The following is an 18,930-nucleotide window of genomic DNA, read 5'->3' as shown; positions in this document are numbered from 1 at the left end:
GAATAATTGATTGATCGATTGATTGATTTATGCCATTAACAAGTTCTTTGAAACCAACCGAAAGGAAGCAGCAACATAAAAATAAACGGCCATTGCTAATAGGAAATTAGACAATACATTACGTAATACTAGAATCACAATAAACAGCATCACGAATCAAAAGAGAGGGCAGCACAAGGCGAGGTTAAATCACAATTTCACGATGAATTTTGCACTTTGTATGACGTTCAACCGAAAAGCCATTGATTGGTCATCGTTTATCAGTGCAACGCGACACGACAATCAGCCCTAATTAGATATTCCTTTCAAGTTTTCTCGTGACGTCTCACAACAAGAAATGTTCAAATTGTAACTGATCCAAACAGTTCAATGTCATCATGGTATTTAAAAAAAACAATAGGAATTCCAGCAAACAGTTGGCAGGTGGCTCCTATGTATTAAACAAGAGCTGCTCCAGTAACGACCCCTGGAGAGATAAACATCAGAATATACTGGCCTGGGAATTTATCCTAAGTCTTTCGAGAGCGCATGCGTAGGTATAATTCCGGTAAAATTAGTTGAGTACAAGGCAATGACGTCTTACATAATCACAATCCCTATTCTGTAAAATATAAGTCTACATAATAGTTTTTGTAATCGGTCGTCGAAGCAAACAATTAAACAATGCGAATCTCACGACTTGTAAACTGGGCAATACGACGTCCAACGAAACCTTGTATGCTTGCAAATTGGAATTATATTATGTTAACGCAAATCGTGTACAAATTACCCCCTCCCCCCACAATTGCTCTTATCAATCATGATAATTACATAAGCGAACATATATGTGACGTAACACTTCTCTATGTTACGTCACACATCTATCAATTTAAGATTTTTCCATAACGTTATGGCTTACACTGTCGGCCATCTTGAATTGAACACTAGCCCAGTTACCTTATCAGTGAGTTTTGTTTGAACTTTCAAATAGCCACTCTAGGAAATAACTCGACAAAAATGTCAGAAAATTCTCGTGTCGAAAATTGTCTTAGCCATGCTCATCTTTCTAAGATGTGGTGTGGTGTTTTAACACATAATAATAATAATAATAATAATAATAATAATAATAATAATAATAATAATAATAATAATAATAATAATAATAATAATAATAATAATAATAATAATAATAATAATAATAATAATAATAATAATAATAATAATAATAATACTTCCATATCGCATTATTCAATATGACATAGCACATAACATATAATTCTATATCGCATTATTCAGTATGTTATAGCACATAATACATACTTCTATGTCGCATTATTCAGTATGGTATAGCACATAATACATACTTCTATGTCGCATTATTCAGTATGTTATAGCACATAATACATACTTCTATGTCGCATTATTCAGTATGTTATAGCACATAATACATACTTCTATGTCGCATTATTCAGTATGTTATAGCACATAATACATACTTCTATGTCGCATTATTCAGTATGGTATAGCACATAATACATACTTCTATGTCGCATTATTCAGTATGGTATATCACATGACACATACTTCTATATCGCATTATTCAGTATGGTATAGCACATAATACATACTTCTATGTCGCATTATTCAGTATGGCATAGCACATGACACATACTTCTATATCGCATTATTCAGTATGACATAGCACATAATACATACTTCTATGTCGCATTTTCCCAGTATGGCATAGCAAACAACACATACTTATATGTCGCGTTATTCAGTACGGTATAGCACATGACACATACTTCTATGTCGCGTTAGTCAGTGTGGTATAGCACATAACCAATACTTATAGATCGCGTTATTCAGTATGGTATAGCACATAACACATACTTATATGTCGCATTATTCAGTGTGGGATAGCACATAACCAATACTTATAGATCGCGTTATTCAGTATGGTATAGCACATAACACATACTTATATGTCGCATTATTCAGTGTGGGATAGCACATAACACATACTTCTATGTCGCATTATTCAGTATGGTGTAGCACATAACACATACTTATATATCGCATTTTAGTATGGCATAGCACATGACACATACATGTACTTCCAAATCGCATTATTTAGTATGGTATAGCACACAACACATACTTATATGTCGCATTATTCAATATGGGATAGCACATGACACATACTTCTATGTCGCATTATTCAGTATGGTATAGCACATAACACATACTTATATATCGCATTTCTAGTATGGCATAGCACATGACACATACATGTACTTCTATATCGCATTATTCAGTATGGTATAGCACATAACACATACTTCTATGTCGCATTATTCAGTATGGTATAGCACATAACACATACTTATATGTCGCATTTTTAGTATGGCATAGCACATGATACATACATATACTTCTATATCGCATTATTCAATATGGTATAGCACATAACACATACTTAGATGTCGCATTATTCAGTATGGTATAGCACATAACACATACTTCTATATCGCATTATTCAGTATGGTATAGCACATAACACATACTTCTATGCCACATTTTCCCAGTATGGCATAGCACATGACACATAGTCCTGTGTCGCATTATTCAGTATACATAGCACATGACACGCGTTTCTATGTCGCGTTATTCAGTATGTTATAGCACATAATACATACTTCTATATCGCATTAATTCAGTATGGCATAGCACATGACACATACTTATATGTCGCATTATTCAGTATGTTATAGCACATAACACATACTTCCATATCGCATTATCCAGTATACATAGCACATGAAACGCATTTCTATGTCGCGTTATTCAGTATGTTATAGCACATAATACATACTTCTATATCGTATTATTCAGTATGGCATAGCACATGACACATACTTATATGTCGCATTATTCAGTATGTTATAGCACATAACACATACTTCCATATCGCATTATTCAGTATGGTATAGCACATAACACATACTTCTATATCGCATTATTCAATATGACATAGTACATAACACATACTTCTATATCGTATTATTCAATATGGCATAGCACATGACACATACTTATATGTCGCATTATTCAATATGACATAGCACATAACACATACTTCTATATCGTATTATTCAATATGGCATAGCACATGACACATACTTATATGTCGCATTATTCAGTATGTTATAGCACATAACACATACTTCCATATCGCATTATTCAGTATGGTATAGCACATAACACATACTTATATGCCACATTTTCCCAGTATGGCATAGCACATGACACATAGTCCTATGTCGCATTATTCAGTATACATAGCACATGACACGCATTTCTATATCGCGTTATTCAGTATGTTATAGCACATAATACATACTTCTATATCGCATTATTCAGTATGTTATAGCACATGACACATACTTATATGTCACAATAATATTTGATATTTGTGTAACTATGATAATTTCGTATATGCGGTGATTTACCCTATATCACTACGCACTACAATTAAAGAGAGAGTTATCCACCTGATTTGGTTGCCATGGTGAGTGAACAACGCCGTGACTTTCACTGACAATAACATGTACCCTGCCTTTTATTGCCTCGAATGATTATGCGACATCAGGTACACGATCAGACTTTGCTTGGCGCCAGTGTCCGCCTCACGGAACAGCAACAGAGCAAGTATTGACAGTGACGTTGAACTTGCTTGGCAGAACACCCGTCGTATTCTACTAGTGTTACAAGTACTAAAATAAATTCTGTTGTTGAGACTAGAATTCAAATAAAGCTCACTGCATTGGTGGTATGAATAAACACGTGGCATATTTTTGGAGAGGGGTCTATTAGCCATCATGAATCCCGTAACGTTAATACATTTGGTCACGTGTTTTGACCAATATGACGGCTATATAAGCTAGCACAGCCTCGATGTCACGTGTTCACCCATGCAACTTTTACCTGTGATCGGGGCAAAAATTATCAAATCCGTTTATCATCACTCATTATTAATTAATATATTTGATACTAATAATAACTGTATCACCTCCTTGTAAATAGTTGTACACTGGGTGATGCTAAATGTAATGTCTGACTTAACTTCGATGTAAATATGCCAATAGATTTTTACTGTCTTTTATTTCTGGTGGAATCGTGATTTTACCGAAGTATGAATTCCTTTCAGTATTATACTTTAAACAAATCAATAAGTGTTTCTCACCTTCGATTACAATTACATTCTTGGCATATTTTGTCCTTTAAGGGCGTGTTTGGTTTTGTGAGTCTATTTTTATCTATTTCCAAATATATAGTTAAATTTTCTCACAGTCTAACTCATTATTCAAATATATCACCAACTTGAAGTTTGTTTTGAATTTCACATAATTTATCACTTTAGTTAGAAATCATTTCAATAAATGCACATACATGTATTTTTAAGACGTTGTTTAATTGAATTTTCTGAGATGTATGTATATTAATATATCACCGTGTATATTAATATATCACCGTGTATATTAATATATCACCGTGTATATTAATAGAGTGTAAAAAGTAAACAGCGGAGAGTGTGTATAATTACTAGTATTACCATGTAGAATTGTTTCTATTCTCTTCACTTCTATTGTATTTTCGAACGATTGTCTTCCCTTGTTTTCTTTGGCTTCGTACTGTGCCTCTCTCTCGCGCGCTCTTTGTTCCTCTCTTTTTCGATTTATACTACATATTCTCTCGTTGATGTTGCCTATTGTGGCCCGTTTTTGTCATTGAATGCGTGCCACTGTGGTGCGAACCGCGAAAGAATATACCGTGGCCTCGCCTAGCGAGAATACAGTCAGACACAAAAGCATTGTGTGGTCGTTAAGTCGTTTATTTAGCGGTGCCAATGTTTACATTTCACGCAATTCTTGCAGGCACGGCACGCAGAGAAACAATATCTCTGTCAATCGAGTAAATACAAATACTGCCATGTGACAATACCATTCCGATTACCCCTGACAATGACTATTATTTCATGAAGTTAATTTAAAGTACATTGAAATTAGTATTAGCCTCCGGAGCGGTAAGTCACGAAACAGTACTGAATGACGGTGGCGCAAAATTTTTCTTTTTTTTCAAAACAGGAATCACAGTTTTTGGCCATACATACTTATCTCTAGGACAACACCCGCGACTATTAACATCGCGTACGATTAGGTAACGATCTGACCCTTTCCAATCACAAGATCTTCCAGGAGTACCATACTGAAGTGTTCTTCAATTCTCTAATGAAGTTCGAGCATGGGAGCATGGTACACAAACACAATTTGAAACGAACTCGTTGCGTTTTTATTAGTACACGTTAGATACATCTTGAAGTCAATGCCAATCGAACATGGTGTTGTAGACTAGTATTTCGAGATAATTGTTTACTATACACTATATACGCTCTTTTGAAGCTGACATATGCACATTTTTGTTACGAAAGGACACACGTGAATTCATATGCAATGAGACATGACCAGTGAGATAAAGTGTTTTAATAGCACGGAACATCCCTATAACCAGAGCGTGCGTAACTATGGTGATATGTGTTTTTATCCTGGCGAGATATTGCGAAATTTGAATTTACGAGTACATTCGTTCCACTATTATATAATTAACTGGTGACGATCCACCGAGAAAGCCCCACGTGCGAGTCTTGGTAGGTATTCTGTTCAAGGTGAGACCCGAGTCAATTCGTGATTTTAAAATTGCTCTGTTTTAAGTTCCCAGTGAAAATAAATTTTAAACTATCCACGTGTTATAGATTTTGAGTTAATCTGTGGTTAAACTTTCTTTCTTAAATGTCTGTCTTCCGCGTTAGTTTTACTCGAATCGAATGAATTTTTAAGGTTTCAATGTATGCTTGTACAGGAGCATAGATCAACGCTTGGATCAAAAGAGATCCCGGTTTTGGTTTGTTAAAATATTTCCCCGTTTTCCTGCTTCATCAAAGTTCGAAAATATTTAGTAAATCGTTTTATACGAATCCTTTCTCGGTCTGGTAACAAGTTAGACCAGTGCACATACGCTACATATTGTACCATTTTGTCACCCTACCCACCTGTTAGCGATGATGTCCGCTTAGTCACCATGATTTTTAAAGCAAGGAGTCCAGACATATAGACTATCAGCTATCATTGCATCGGGCTGTCTGTCTCCAGTTCACTCACCGTCTACGCAGGCCCGCGTCGTCATAATCGGTCGAGACGTTCCATTACGTCAATTTGAGTGTTGACATTTGTATTCACTTCACCAGACACGGAATGGACAAATCTATTTCGCAGAGGGATTTGCTTAAGTGTGTTGTAAGCGGTGCTTGGAACGCGCTGCTCGCCCAATTCATCCAATAACCGGTGTTCCCCGACTTGGATCACTCGACGGCTGGTCGGACATATTTACAAAGTAAATAATAATTAGGCGGGGAATTGTTCAATAATATCTACCTTTCTATATTCTTACCCGCATACGACTAACTCTCTTCTTAGTCTATTTTGGTTTCAACCAATCGAAATGTGTAGCAGTCACGTTTCAAGAAAGTAGTAGTAAGTATGATAGTAGTATCATTGAACATTAAATTAATATTCTTCTTGCGAAACTCGTTTTCCTGTGTGGGTAATGTCACGTGGGTATGCCATGAACGCGCTAAGTGAGTTGTGTATGGATCTAGTATTGTCGGGCCCTCAGAGCTGGCCGGTACGCTGTGAACTGATCTACCTATTCGGTGTGATGCATTATCTGACACTTGGGCAGCCATCTTCGATGATTACTCGGTAATGGGACTTAAGAATTTTGAATCAGACATCATAATTGGGACCTTGAAGGCGCTTTTTTCCAATTTCGCAACCAAATATCAACTATATTTTAAATCCGTCCTGCATATGTAAAGATCACTTGTTGAAAGCAGACAAGACACGTGTAGATTACATCGCCTACTCCGACCACAACAAAAAGTCGATTGTGCAAAGTTGAGGAATTATTTAAAAAAAAATATATAGAAATAATTTCCCTGTCATCTTCATAATGGAGTGTCCCGTTCTGACACCCCATGTGTAAAAACGACACTCACAAGTCCATGTTATTTACCAGATCAAATGTGAAGCTAATTACTATTCGGATTTGAAGAGTCAACGTGGCAACCCCTTCAAAACTAATGTATGCTTGTCAGCGATATATCTGCGATGGATAACATAGAATATAACTGGTCATTGTAAGGTTTTATACTGCTAAACTAACCTTCAGGATAACAATGGCAGCTCAGTCTTATAGTCTGGTTGGTACAACAGCCGACGGAGACCCCGACCTGTCGCAAACTTGAAAAAGCCAGGCAAACTTCCAAACGATGCTAACGTGGTGTTAAGAAAATGTTCTCTGACCTGGCAGGTGTTCAGTTTTTCTGCAACTTTTTAACAGTAGAGAAAGGTTTGGTAATCATGCGAATGTGCCGGGTTTGGCGAATCACCAGGATAACATTTTCTTTGACTTTTCCCGTAGTTGAGTACATATAACGAGGTACGCAGATAATTTGATGTTAGAGGAACCCGGTTTCTTTTCCAATGTCGATTAAGTGTATACGGTGCCGTCAATGTCTTGTCCTTTAGATTTAGAAATTGGTCTTAATTAGAATTGAACTTAAATTGAGGAAAACGGCATTTTTTTGCTACATAAAAGTTCTTTGACAGACTCGCCGATTTCAATGACTTTTCTGTGGGCTTTTCGTCGACAACACACTTTTTCTTTTTCTTTTGGGGTATTAAATCTTACCAACTTTTTAACAGACTCTTAATGGCAAAGCCGTTTATGTTCTCGTTATGTGTATGACGACAACACGAAGAAAGGTCGTGTCTTCTCGTCACCCCCGGTATGTGTACTGTTCACCTCTAAACAAAGGGATGATCGTTTTACTAGCAAGTAGTGTTTTTGAATTGTGGAGCATAACGCTACAGAGATATCTCGCAAATTTTGATGAATGTTTCCGTTAAGGTCTACTTGTTGCCCACAAAAGGTGACGTAGGTACACACACAATGTGACAAGTCAGGGCCGCGGTATACTGTGTCACAACGGTGCGTGAGAGGAAGGAAATGTCATGGACAGTAATCCACTACGTACAGTTGAATTGAAATAGCGCATCGAATACTTGAGAATGTCAAACGTGAAATATCTACGAAAATGGATTATAATAGTTATCATTTTATGACAGCGAAAAGTAAATACAACATCCAATCAACGTTTGCGTATTAAAAAAATCCTATAAAAATATACATAATATTGCGTGTTCGACAAGCGCCCAATCAGAATCAAGGAAATCTAGTAATGTGACGTTTACCCCGTTCAGAAGGACAAGACGTGACACTTCTGCAAAATTAGATGATTCCACAATGAAACAAAATAAATACCGGCATTGTTTTATTTTACAGTAATGAATCATGATGTATTCGATCTTACCACGAGCCTGAGTGCGCGTGCGCACGACAGAGACACGTGTATACTAGTATCTCTCAAATTTATATTTGGGTTACAAACTTAAAACTTGGAAAATGTAAACATATACATTAAAAAATCAAAATCGCGGCGCCCGATGGATTGGATGACCATATAAAGGTATTATCACATATACACACATGGACAGCAGAGAATTTCACTCACCGTTATCACCAAGCTAACATCGATACACTCATAAAGCCCCCTTCCAGTTATTGACACCGATAGATGCGGAACTCTTTGATATTGTCGAGTCATCCTTCTTTAGTTACGTATAAATTACTACAATGGTTATAAGTGTCCCATAGGACCACATCAAAGTAATTAATCAGAAAAACGTGACAAATAAACAACGGCGGAAATTGAATGTTATCAAGTCATTACTGCGATAAAAGTCTTGTGTCTCAGCGGAAGTGACGTAGCCAGGTGAGATCATACATTTCCCGACAATTCAGCTTGTTTATTTATATAACTTAAAAGTGGTCTAAAGTATTGTCTCGAATCGGCAACAATGTGCTACACCATTCGTTTTGAGTAAAATAAAAATCCAATAAATATCTCCTCGATTAAGTGCGTTTTAGAAAGGACGGATGTTTTTTTTTTCAATTATTAGCGAATGTGTTTTTGCCATGTGTATAATCATATTTACCTGCGATTGCGAGCCACGCGATTACAATCGATTAAAGGAAATTTCATATTCATTTTTGTTTGCATCTGCATTCAATAGATTCGAAAATGGTCAAAAACAGTAATGGGTCAACGAACTCATTTCCATGAATATTGCACTTTTTATACCAGAGAGAGAAAAACTGTGTTCAATGAAAAATTATGTGACCAAATTTATATCAAACAATGGAATGGAGATCGAACAAACGTACTGTGAACTACGAAAATATGTACGGTAGCCAAATAAATAGTCATAACAGAAATGACTGACTGTCACTTATGGTAAAGTAAACCACCATATGAATAGAATACAATTCTAATTTTAATTACCGATCTATGTGTCAAATGGTTCATTATACCAATGATGTTTTTTTGGAGTAAAACCGGACGTTGAGCTTTATTTTAAACAGAAGGTCAAAGGGACCAAAACCGTATAGTTGAGTTTGGCCTGGCGCCCTCTACCGAACTTTCAAATTGGCCCTGTCAAAAATCGTAAAGGTGTTATCACTTTTACCAAATTAATATTAAAAGTTGGAGATTCTGTTGTGACTATCAAAATAGTCGTTTGAAACTTACCTTTTGAATAATACCAACGATTATTCCATGACCATGTCAGGAATATATAAAATTTTCAGTATTTGAATGGATTTAGTCCGAGGCAAACTAGTATTACACTGGCAAATCACCAAATTTCTTCCAACGCTTTTTGACACCGTACCCTTATGTGTTGTAGTAAAGCAATTGTACAAGTAAGAAAAAGTGACATCACTAAACAGTGTATATTGATCAATCGTGAAATGTGTTTATTTAATAGAAATTCGGTATTTTGTCAGAATCACGAATCCGATATGTTACTAAAAATAGAACTGACGTAATGATGAAATGTTGTAAAGCGTGTGAAAGAGACAACCTCAATTGCGTTGCTTTGCTGTGACTTTTCAGTAAATTGTTACGAATACCAAGAAAATTTATTGCTCTTGAAGAATTATCAACCTCGCAACAATTATAAATACGACTGTCGTCAGTTTAATGTTAATTTGTTTACTCATTTATTTGTCTGAACCGAACGTTCCCACGGTGCTCAGTAACGCCATTAGAAATAAACGTTTACTTTGTGAAATTTCAATCATGAAAATGGTTTGACATATTCGGATAATGACTTTCAGTATTTTCTAGGTCATGAATGCCTTTTTTTAGAAATTGTCAACTTAATAAGACAACTACTAATAAAAAACAAATGTACCTTTTGCAAGTATTTGTAGAAAGCCTCTGCCACGCGTTTGAATTCCTTGTGAATATAATGTATAGTACACGCGTTGCGTACGTCGCGTAAGACCCATATATCGAACACGACGCGGCGCGACGACCTTGGCGCTTTATATAATACAAGTCCTTTCAGCTAATTTTGCTATGTATGATTCGCTAAGTCAAGATGTAGCTAATTTAGAACTTAATTTAAAACTGGACCTGGCATACTCTCACTGCACTTTTGGTACCTTGGCTTTGGTACGTGATCGAGTGCTTCGAGCGTCCAACCAACGTTGACCTGCTGTATGTAGTCGTGTTTCGAGTACGTCCAGGGATCAATGTCTAATCGCATGAGAATCATATTTATGATACTGGCGTCACCAAATTATTTCGAACACCAAAAAAGCAGCATTGCCACTAGTTTGCTGTACGCGCGCCTGGAGATGTTACGCGATTAGAAGAAGTTGGGTCAAACCTACTTCAACAGGAGAAGTCAAACTAATAATAGTTGGGGGGGGCTCGGACACATTGAATATACATAGAAGATCACGATGCAATTGCCCTCGTAAAAGTGGCGCGAACTAACCAGTTCTTATCATGTAACGATCTCGAAACGCGCTTAGCATACCAATCAGCGTCTTAGCTGGCAAGGTTGCTGTTTTGGTGTTCGGAACAATATGGCGGTGACAATAATTTCGGCATGTAGTCTAACTGGTGGATTCACAACTAAAGTGACACAAGTATAACTACACACACATAGATCCATACATGGTGAAAAAAATATGGTGTATGTGACGAATGGTCAAAACTAACAACAGTTAAAAATACTTTCTCACTGAAATTCTTAAAAGTTTGAAGCGGGGTAGTTGTCAGCTGCGCATGCGACAAACGGCCACAGCGTGACGTTGTTCACAAACATACGACTACCCATGAGCCTTTGCACTGTAATCGTCGCTTGAGACTCAATTCCCGCGCGTGCGCAGATGACAATCCCTGCTTTAAAATATCCGTTTGATTATGGGTGCTAAAGTAAATACGAATAAAAAAATCAATACAAAACAATGAAAAAGATTTAGAATTCATATATACTATGTCCGAGTTTGAAAACGATCGTTACTGATACAACAACATCAACAACAACAACAACAACAACAACAACAACAACAGCGACGACGATAACTACTTGTTCAACTACTTATGCCTTTCCAAATCATTAAAGACATACAAGGCAAAAATAATAAATCGCTTCAAAATTATATCAGAATACTAAACGTAAACTTAAGTCGTGTAAAATGCTGATAAACTATCTCTCGGACGAGGTCACAATCTAAGCACATAAATGCAATAGAAATAGAAGTAACTGTCACCATAGTAACACGACGGGTATTTGTTATTTAATCCGTCAAGTCTAGCTGGCTGTACATATGTGTACAATACTATGCCACCTTCTATAGAAAGACTCCGAGCATCGTGATAGAACGAGTATAAACACACGTGTTTTCATTCGTGATTTCGACAATGCTCATTACGTCAGCCTCTCTGTTATGAATAAATCCATTGGTGGAGATAATTGTGATGTCGCTTATTTGCCTCAGGCTTTTTTTGTGTGAACAATCATAGGCGATATTGTAGATCGTTTGAATCGACACCCTAGTCTTCACAATCCTGCCCACTCTCACGTTTCGTAATTTTTTTGTCCGAATTGCTTTTTTAATCCTGTAGTGTAAGGTCGTTGCCCCTAGTAGCGGGCGCCCTTTATGCGAGAATGATTAAGTTGCGACATGGGTCGGCTCCTACACCCGGGGATTTAAGTACTAAGGTCGATGTTTCTATATCTCCGAGGAACATTTATCCATGCTCAGTCGGCTTAGCATTTTTTTTGTTTTCACACAGAACCACGCATGCGATGTGTGTTTGTTTCGTGTTTACCAAATGACGTGGAACAAATCAGACTCTGGTGCAAATAGTTTCTAAATGTTTCTTGTGAAGCTGAGTTAATGATGCGTTACCTGAACATCAATTACAAAAAAAAAATAGATGACAAATGCAGCGAGAGATCAGTATGAGAAAATGCCCTGCGTCAATCTGTCCATGCGCGCGAAGACGGGAGGTGATTGTCGATGGAAGAGAGGTTGCAGAGGGGCAGTGTAGCTCCTACACACACCACAATTGCGAAAATATCACAACTGTGGTGCTGCATGAACATGTTGTTTTATGAGTTGCTAGGTGGGTGCGGATGGATTGGCATGTGCGTTACCAGCAGGTGTGGAATGTCCTTAACGTTCTTCCACCTATTGTCCGTGGGAGGGGAAGGGGGTTATATGGGAGCAGAATGAATAAATTATACTACTTGTGACATTAACTACTATTGTAACAGAAAATTATGATCTATATATAAATACAAATATAACTTTTAATTAGTGTAAAATTGGTCCGAACGCAGCTCCTTGTGAAGTGTGTTATCGGGTTTACCTTATATAATCTGTCAATTCTACATGCTCGAATTTCAGGTTCAAATTCGCCGATGCGCAAAGCATGCAATGAACATAACTTCATAATTGTTATTTTAAAAAAAAATACCATTCATGACTATTCTATAAACATGCTTGGTCGTCCCCGAATTAATCTCCCATTATGTCTAAAGCGTCCCTCCACGAGCGACTGAATATTAGAAAGAAATCTATGATCACTCCCTAATTCACACCGTTTGCGAGTTAAAACATAATTGTCACAGTATCGTGTCATATATAAGAACAAGAAAGCGCCAATGCAGCGTGCTATAGAAAACTAGGTCGATTAAGGTCATGGTAACCTGATGATGACTACGATACTAGGCGAAGTACGATCAGAATTAGATTAATCGCCGCATGTCCTCTTACAGATGAGGTTTGTTTGGTAGGGGGGCGTGTGAGACGATGTCGGCGGTTGTACTTAAATACCCCTGTACCCGGTACTGCGTTAATATGGGTGTAGTAATTCATCAAACGTCAAATCTATAAATTCTGCAATTAGAAGACACTGACTGACGTCTATCACCGTATCTTCAATCAATTGTGACCCTGAACTACGTGTCGTTCATTTGACCAATCGGCGCACAATATTGATGTGTGCACGCTTGTCTTTTAGGTGCAGTTTTCTGTCTATAATTTGTATTTAGGTGGGAATAATCAACAAAATTTCGACGATATAAAATACACATATTTTGAATCGAGATCATTCACTGCTGCGCATTATCATTCATGGGCACCCCCAAGTAATGTACTAAAACATATTCAGGGATTCAAAGATGACACACATTTCAAGACTCACATGAGTACCTTCCATCTCCATTCTTTTCAAAAGATAAGCAGGATAACTCCCAGAGAACTGGAAGATCGCTTGTTAAAATACTACAAAACGAGACAATTTTAAAACACCAAATTAATTGATTATTTATTGCGAAATATGTAAAATAGATATAACATATAACTCGAACACACATGTCACAATCATTGATTATAATATATAATTTACATATATCCTATTTAAATATTCATTTTATCATCTATAACTATGTTATTTATTTAATTAATTAGTTAGTTAGTTAAACGGAGTGACAGATTCTAATTATCACAGAGCAGAAGTGAAATAAAATACATGGTGATTTTAGGTGTGCTTTTTTTTTACCCCTGGTGAACTTTACTCCAGCTCTGAAAACCATGAATAAAGTCTGAAACGTATTTACGGTTGCTGTCATGACAACTACATATATAAAAGTACTAATTTGCATGGGTGTATCACTGGGACTGTGGGTGTATACTATTTTTAAAAAATGAGTTCGTTGTCAACTTGCGTTAGACAATGATCCTTTGCGATGGCAGTTTTTTATTTGATTGCTACACACCTGTGTGTATTGTTCGAATCATTCTTTGTACTCGAATTACGCGACCTACTTCACAAACCTCGGCGAGTATCTGAATGCATTGACATCACGACGAGGACTTGGATTTTCGCGTTAAATACATGACTAAGTTTTTTTATGGTGTCAGCTTGGCGGCACTGTGGTTCAAATGACAACACGTCATTGAAAATGACACAGTCCCCGTTAAGTTCTCTTTGTGCTCGTCATATTAAAGCGGAGGGGTTGTCGCGAGCGTGTCCTTGAAACTTGAGTTCCAAGTGGCGTATACAACAGATTGTTTATTTACATCAAAACACGTGTTTCGTGTCGTAGTAATATGGCCAAAATAAAAACAGCCGTTATTCGGCCATCTTTGATCTGATTATGAAACACACTGATATGTATGATGTATGTGCCAAATACGAATGAAAATGGGACATAAATTGTGGAAATATAGTAGTAAGGCCAACAAGTCAGATGGCTGTCAATCGGCCATCCTTGACCAGATTTTGAAACAAATTGTCATGGACATGCATCCTAACATGTATAAAGTACATGTATGTGCCAAATATGAATGAAAACTGACAGAGAACGTCCAATATACCGCATAAAAAACAAAAACAATATGTCCCACATAAAGTACTAGGCACATGCAAAGAATGAACGGAATCGGTCCAAGGGATTCTGAGATATGACTCCGGACGGACGCATGGACACACGGACGCACAGACGCACGGACGGACGGAGACTGAATTATAAGTCCCCGTTTTCGGACTTCGTCCAAACGGGGACTAATTACAACCAGTGTCCTCCTTTTTCTATTTTTACCAGGAGTGTTTACACAAATTCTAGAATTCACAAAAATTGCGATAGAATCCTACCTAAAATACACATGTTAACACTGTAAAGGGACAGTTGTTTCATTCTTATTCGGACAGCATACAGTTGATGTCAATGGGGACGTGCATCGTTTAAAGATGCAATATGGACGAAAACATTTATTTTTTAATATTGTTGTTTGATAGTCGATACTATAGACCAAATGAGATTAGGTTTTATCATGAACTAAAAATGTTGCGTTTCAGAACATATAACTGTACTGTATTCGTTTGTGGAAAAATACTAGTACGCATGTGCAGTGATTGTTACTGTACGTACCAAAACTACCAGCACGCATGCGTATCAACGAATTTCTTTGTTTCGAATGATCAGCGGCGTGCTCACAAGAACAACATTCTCTGTTTATGACAAATCACCATGTAACCATGTAACTAACAAGAATATTCAAAATATACTTTCTCGACCATAATGCATCTTTAAGCAGTTTTATAACGTTATGGCAAACTAGGTGAAAGCAAATACTATGCAGGATGTCGGGAGGCATGGTGACTGACATACATAAATTTCCCGTCAATGTGTTTTACACGTTGAACTTCATAATTGAGTTTTTAACATATGGAAATTGTCCTGTTCAAATATATACCTTGTATGTATAATCACAATGAAACTATTATCTATATAATAGTCATACAATTCAATGACAGAGTCGCAAAGATAGAATGTTCTAGGCTTGTCAAGACAGTCCTGCCCAGTGATCGACTAATCCACGCACTACCGGAACAAGGCATGAATGTTGGAAGACTGTTACATACACGAATAGACCATTTTCCGTACACTGCGAGAATCACGCGTTATGCGTGAAATCGAAGTAAAAACAGGACAAACAAAGGACATAGCGTCGTAGTGGCGTCAAACATCGCGTGGGATTCGACAAACGCGAAAGTATTTTGGGGACATTTCCATGCTTAATAATGTGCTGTCCACGTTTGATGATAGGCAATTACGATTAAGTAAGGGTATTCGGAAGCAATATTCCTCTGTCGAAGATCGGCCGGTCGGTGTGAGCTACGAAATAAGAAAATTCGAGTTCAAAATCAAATCCTTCGATTTTTGAAGCAGACGTTCGACGCGCGTCTTCCATGCATCTCGCGAGATCTCGCAATTGTACGGAAAATCACCTATTCACTTATAATGTATTCTACAATGTGTATTCACTATACCATGTTCATGGAAGTAATTAACATATTACATCTAATAAATGTACACATATACTGTCAGGCTCAGTAACCTACCTCAAAAGGCTCGATTCGGCGGTCCACTACAGATACACAACAATTCGATTTGTCAGAAAGGGAGAGTGTACATTTATATAAAAAAAACACGAACGACTTAGAAAGTAGAGCTAGAAGTACCGATCAAGATAGCTAGCCAGCATCGGTTTTATGCTCGCTCACCACTTTCTCGCACGGGAACGGTAGATGGCGAAGCATGATACAATAAGATAGCACAAGGTACATAACGTTACCGTGGTATAAGTACGTCTCAAGTGTGCATCACTCAAGCACAAATGGATTACATGCAATATCCACAGATAAAAAAATGCTATGAAATGGTCTCGAGAGGGGTACAGTTTATGTTCACAACAATCGTTGATGATTATCGTCATCATCATAACCATAGCCTAACAAACAAGCCGTAGGTCCACCCACTCCATGACATTCAGTCTCCAGCCATCCCTGTCTTCAGCTCTTTTGCATAAGTCATACAACTTTTAAATCAATAGTCCGGTTTCTTCTCGGCCCTCCCCTCTATCCCTCTTCTTCTACCTGTTCTTGAATCAACACCTTTGTTAATCCCTCAGCTCTGATCTGGTGTTCACAAAACCTTAACTTCCTTTTCTTAATCGTATTCAGCAGTCTTTCTGGTTCAGTTCTCTTACTTATCTCTACTGTCGGCCTCCAAACAAATTTGTTTAACTTCTGTTTCCATGTTATTTCTAATATTCGTCTATAAATGTTGAACTTAAAAGCTCACAGTTTCTTTAAAGAAGCTTTGTCTAGAGTCCAGCTCTCACGTCCATAAAGTACGAACGAATTTACCAATGATCTTATTAGTTTCAATTTTACTTCCACTCTGAATATCTAGTCTTGTAATTGCAGTACAGGCTAGTCCGTCTCTTGCTATAATTTCTTTATTACAACTCAAGTAAAAATTTATTAAATTCTCAACTTGCTCAAAGTGTATGTTGTTAACTGAAATATTCATTTTTCATTCTTTTTGTCTAAAATGTCCACTAATAAATTATTGTTTTTGTTGTCTCTGTACTTTTCCATCCCATATCTTCTAGCCGAAATTTCCATTCTATGTGTGATACCTTTGATAGGTCATCCTCACTTTTAGCCATTATGTCAATGTCATCGAACTCCTACCATAAAATCTTATAAGGCATCAGCCATATTTCAGGATGCATCCCTATCTAACACCAACTTATTCCTCAAAACCAACCACTATATTCATTTCAAGTCATCTTTGGTATAACTATTGTATCAAGTTGGTTTTGGATGATTATATTTGTTTTATTTGTGATCATAATGTTAATTGACATTAAGGATGTGATGTCTTTTAAACGACACTTCCTAAATGATTAGAGGCAAAATGTTTAAAGAGGCAAAATGGACGAAAACATACCTTGTCTGACAATTCTTGTCTGACACTGCGTTTCTGCGACAGAATTGGATTACGACTCATTACAACTATAGACGTTTCTTTGTAGCACACACACACAAGAATTCATCGGATAGAAATATTCGTTGGATGGGAAATGTAAAAATAGGGACTAATGCGCATGTGCACTGACTATTATTGTACGTACCAAAATAATCAGTCTTCATGCGTATTGGAAAAATGCATTGTTTCCCCTAACGAATACGCAATGTGTCTAATTCATGATAGTACAATAGATGTTGATAGTACAATAGATGTTGAAACTATTTTTCGTACTAGGAATATATATATATATATATATTTTAATTTGTTTAATTAAACACTTTGTGATAGAGAAATGTCATTACACGTTCAACAAAAGTATTTTTCAATACACAATTAACACGTGTAAATGTGAAGAAAAAAACTACATGGAAATGAACACTTTTCAAAGGTACTCAACATGCAAGACAAATGCAACGTTCTGAAAACATCCTGTTGTACGTACGGTCATATGTTTTTTCTTTCTTCATGGTGATTCAGATAAAAGAGGCAACTCTAAGTGGAATATCGTATGAATCTGTTAATCGGAAACTCATCACGCATTCGTCATTATGTACGCAATTCACGACACATGGCACGCAATTGTCCATGCCAGAGTTTTGATACATGGTGACGTATTGAGAGCATCTCAATGGATTCCTTGTAATACATGCAACATACTGAGAGTACAAGCAACACTTTACCGGTAAGCATCGACTTTCTTTTTACAAAGAATAATTCATGCCAAGAAATCAGGCCATGGTTGGCATGGCAACATTCCCTCAAGGTTGTACAAATTACACTTGCTGTTTTTGTTATCAACGTTATGAATGTACATTTATCGTTCACCTTTGCCATTTTGATTTCTATTTCTCCATGATGATTTTGAATCGTACAAAGGGTTTCGAGGGATTCAATAAATCATGATCCTGCAGTCTTAATGACTATGAATACACTGCCCATATTAAAATTAATTACAAAAAAAGAAACGAAAGTACTTTTTATTTCCAGTGGGAACATTGTGAGGTATTCGATAACGCACGCA

Source organism: Saccoglossus kowalevskii, chromosome 1, assembly GCF_978046115.1.
Source record: "Saccoglossus kowalevskii chromosome 1, keSacKowa6.1, whole genome shotgun sequence".
NCBI lineage: Eukaryota > Metazoa > Hemichordata > Enteropneusta > Harrimaniidae > Saccoglossus > Saccoglossus kowalevskii.
The sequence above is the reverse complement of the archived record's forward strand: the minus strand, read 5'-3'. Positions refer to the sequence as shown.